This window comes from Hibiscus syriacus, unplaced genomic scaffold (assembly GCF_006381635.1).
Source record: "Hibiscus syriacus cultivar Baekdansim isolate YM2019G1 unplaced genomic scaffold, ASM638163v2 tig00113096_pilon, whole genome shotgun sequence".
NCBI classification, from domain to species: domain Eukaryota; kingdom Viridiplantae; phylum Streptophyta; class Magnoliopsida; order Malvales; family Malvaceae; genus Hibiscus; species Hibiscus syriacus.
The window spans coordinates 1,678,921-1,683,375 of NW_024063440.1; the positions used below are offsets into that span (position 1 = coordinate 1,678,921).

Here is a 4,455-nt window from a genome sequence, read left to right on the forward strand (position 1 = left end):
TTAGTCAAGTTTGTAAGTACATGTCTAAACCTGGTAAGCAACATTGGGAAGCAGTCAAGTGGATTTTTCAGTATGTAAAGGGTACTGTGGGACATGGAATTGTTTTTGGTAGTCAGCGGGATAATCCTTTGGTTGTAGGATATGTGGATTCATACTATGCAGGTGACTTTGATAATAGAAGATCTACGACAGGGTATGTGTTTACTCTTGGTGGAGGGCCTATTTGTTGGAAGTCTACTGTTCAATCTGTTGTGGCACTATCTACAACTGAAGCTTGATACATGACAGCGGCTGAAGCTGCAAAAGAAGCTTTATGGCTTACTGGTTTAGTGAAGGAGTTGGGTGTTTAACAAGGTGGAGTTTAGTTGCTTTGTGATAATCAAAGTTCTATTCACTTGGCTAAGAATCAGGTGTATCGTGCTAGAACTAAACATATTGATGTAAGGTTCCACAAGATTAGAGAGTTGGTTGCATCTGGAGAGGTTTTGTTTCAGAAAGTACATACTGATGAGAATGTCGCTGATATGTTCACCAAGCCAGTTATGACAGACAAGTTCAAGCATTGCTTGGACTTGTTGAATGTTTCGAGTTGTTAAAGAAGTAAGGTAACCCAACCCACATTGAAGTTTCCAAGGGGCAGGATATTCACCAAGGTGGAGATTTGATAGGTATGGCTCATAAATATACCAGTAAAGAGGATAGGGGATGGAGCGGTACGGTACAAGGTTAATTATGTAATTATGTACCAAGTTTTTTATTATAAATAGATATAACCTAAACCTATGAGTCATTGAATAAAACTTCTAGCGCCGCCTAGGCACCGAGGACGTAAGCACATTGCCGAACCTCGTTAAAAATTCTTATGCTCTTTCATTATCTTTGCACGATTCTTCAATAAGCAGCTTGTTTTATGTTGTTTTATTGCCGCTGGAGGTTGGGAGATAACTCTTTTCTTAATTCTGTGGAGCATGAAGATAGAATTTAATCGTTTGCAGATGGAAGATGTGCAAGCTGTGGCAACGGATGGGAGGACGTGGATCATATACTACGAAAATGTCCAATGGCAAGCTCATTATGGATGATGCTTATCAAAGAAGATAAATGGACAGATTCTTCTCAGCAAACACAAAAGATTGGATATACGAGAACTTAGCCAATCCATCGCAGTTTGTAAGAAAATGGGAAACATGGGATATACTATTAAGTGTCATTATATGGAATCTTTGGAAACAGAGGAACAAAAAACTCTTTGATCCAGAAAACTTCGAAAAAAATTGTATTGGAACGTAGTAAATGGCTAGTAGCGGAGACTTGTAGGGCTACAACAACGGAAAAGGAAATACATGCCAACGAAGGACGTAAATCAAGGGCAGAAACCAAATGGACACCACCTCTGAAAGGGTGGTCAAATTAAACACATATGGCGTAAAGGACAACTCGACAAATCTATCATATTGTGGAGGTGTTATAAGGGATAATAGGGACTAATGCAGATCGGGATTCCACAAGTTGATAGGTTCCTGCTCAATACTAGAGGCTAAGAGTGGGTAGTATTGGAAGGATTAAAAAAGCCTGAGAACTAGATGCAAGGAAGATAATAGTTGAGGTGGTCAATAAGGAAGTATGGAAGAACATGCAAAGGAAAGAACAATCGCAACTAGAACTCATGCTAGGACATCATATTTCTATGATGTTGCAGAAGGATTGTGAGGTCAAGACGACCCACGTGTTTCAGGAAGGAAATCAAACGGTGGATAGACTGGTCAAAATGAACCTAACAGGAATTGGACATCTATACAGGTTCACTACACCTGTTGAATTGAGGAACAGTTGGACATTGAAGGATGCATTAGTGATTATATTAGGTAAGTTAGGATAGTTTGTTTATTAGTTTTCTTTGGTTACCGAAAAAAAGCAATATCAAATAACCAGCCATGTTATAATGGAAGGAATCACCTTTCTCATGGTTGCATACGCCCTCTTGGCCTTTGTTTGCTTCTTGGCCTCGGCGTTTGACCCCAGTCCTCTCTAGGACTTTTGTGTGGCTATCGATGACCCCAATAATGGCGGTAGGCTCATGATGCAGATGCTATTCTTAATTAATAATATTATATTGGATGATATATATTAACTAACTTGTCTTTCGTGTTGTGTTTGTTAATGGGAAGTTCTACAAGGACCCAAAGCTCGCTGTAGCGGATGACTTCTTCATCTCCGGCCTCAACATGCCTGGAAACACATCGAATCTGGTTGGATCGAATGTAACAACTGTCAATGTTGATCAAATTTCAGGACTTAACACTCTCGGCATATCTCTTGTTTGAATTGACTACGCACCTTATGGTGGCCAAAACCCTCCTCAAGGAACTGAGATCCTGGTTGTGGTAAAAGGAACACATTATGTTGGCTTTGTTACATTCAATCCTGAGAATCGTCTAATCGCTAAAATCCTATATTTCGGAGATGTTTTCGTTTTCCCGATTGGTTTGATCCACTTCCAGTTCAATATAGGAAACACTCTGACCGTTGCCATTGCCGGTCTGAGCAGCAAAAATGCAGTGGTTATCACTATTGCTAACGCTTTGTCTGGCTCAAACCAACCAATCAATCCGGATATTCTCACAAGGGCCTTCCAATTGGACAAGAATGTGGTTACACATCTGCAGTCACTCTTCTAAAGAGACACCTCAAAAACCAGAAGCTTGTTGCTTGTTTTGAATAACTTTTCCACTCATTTTCCTGATTGAAGTCATATTATTTTACTTTAGTATGAATCAATAAATGAAACTCGGCATAATTCAATTTCATCTCTCTTGAGATTTTATTTGTTTGAACTACAAGTGCCTAAACAAATATTATTCAGTCCAGTCATGTAAGATCACAAAAATAATAAAACGTTTTCATCAAATATTTTTAATAATCTGGAAAACGTTTTCATCACATAAGTAGCACAGCTCGTAAGTAGTAACACTTTCTCGTTAGTGATAAAAACCCTGAAGATTTTATGCAAAACAAATAACATAATGTTATACAAGTTGTTCACCATTTTGTATCCCGAAATGCTTGTTGAAGTAGGATCATCCCAGAACAGAAGTAGCACTCTTAACACCTTCCTGGAACTTGAAAATAAAAGGATGAGTAAAATATATTAATTACTTTTAAGATTAGTTTACAGATCACAGGTTCGTTTCCCTCCACTCACCTTTCTTTGTAATGGGAAACCCCAACCCAGCCCAGGTGATTCCCTAAAGCAGTTTTAAAGTCTAAAAATCCATATCCAGCCTCAGCCTCTTCTCACAGGTTTTTTTTATTATATATACCACACTCCTCGCCTCTGCCAAAACCATCTTTTGTTTTCTAAAAATATTAATTCAAGTCAAAATACCGTTCCAATCATCAAGAAACAAAGCGCCGCCCTCCACCCATTCCCACCCTTCTTCTTCTTCCACCTCTGAGTGCACTTCAAGTTCATCCACCTTCTTCCCGCGTGCCGCTTCCCCCAGTCCCCTCAACCTCCACGGACGAAGATCTTCTCCTCCATCTTCGCCTTCCTTTGGTTTCTCCTCCAGCTCTACCCATTCCCACTCTTCTTCCACCTTCTTCCCTCGTTCTGCTTCCCCCAGTCACCTCAACCTCCGTCTTCCTTTCACATCTCCTCCGTCTTCGCCTTCCTTTCGCTTCTCTTCCTTCTCTACCAACCGTTCCATCACCTCCGACAACAAGAACAACCCGCTTTCATCTGGCTCTCCCCACAACCCCCGGAAGAGGACGTGTTTGTGATCCCCTACAATGCACCCTGGGTCTTTCCGCTGTTCTCTCCACAAAGGATTCTCGCTGTCCAGGAATCATAAGAATCCTCCTGCGACGTCGTTCAAGCCGGCGAAACCTTTGAGTTTGAGGAGATCGGCCTTGAAGAATTCGTTAGTAAGAATTGGAGGAGCGGAAAGAGAGTTGGTAATGAGAACTTTAACGACTCTTATAAGACCTTCTTCCCCACAACAACAACGACGCCGAGCCACTCATCACCCGAGGCCTAGCCGGCTTTCCATTACGTCTAAAGCTGACGATTCTTCAACTGTGGTGGGGTTTCTTTCGGAAGAGCTTACTCAGTCATTCGGTAAACAAGACCCGGTATAATTCGGATTTTCTTGTGGTTCTTTCATGACTATTCATGATTCTTGTTTAAATGATATAATTTTTAAATTCTTTTCCTCTTTTTGGGAGAGATCGAATGTTGGTGGTGATATCAGTAAATCTTGTCTCTCTTTTGAAAAATTTAGGAGTTCAATTCTTTCATCAAGAAGTTTCAAGTCCAGATCTTTGTTGAAAACTGAATGTGCATTCTTGTTTTACTTCTTTTCTGTTAGTATGTTGATAATACTGGACCCAAGGAGAAAGATGTAGCTGAAAATTATTATATTATGGATTTTGGGACTCTCCTTGTTGCTAAAAAAA

At 40.2% G+C, this 4,455-nt stretch overlaps 1 pseudogene; it reads left to right on the forward strand.

Moving 5' to 3' along the window:
* The first annotated feature begins 1,963 nt into the window (after window positions 1-1,963).
* LOC120185301 lies at window positions 1,964-2,771 on the forward strand (annotated as a pseudogene).
* The last annotated feature ends 1,684 nt before the right edge of the window (window positions 2,772-4,455 follow it).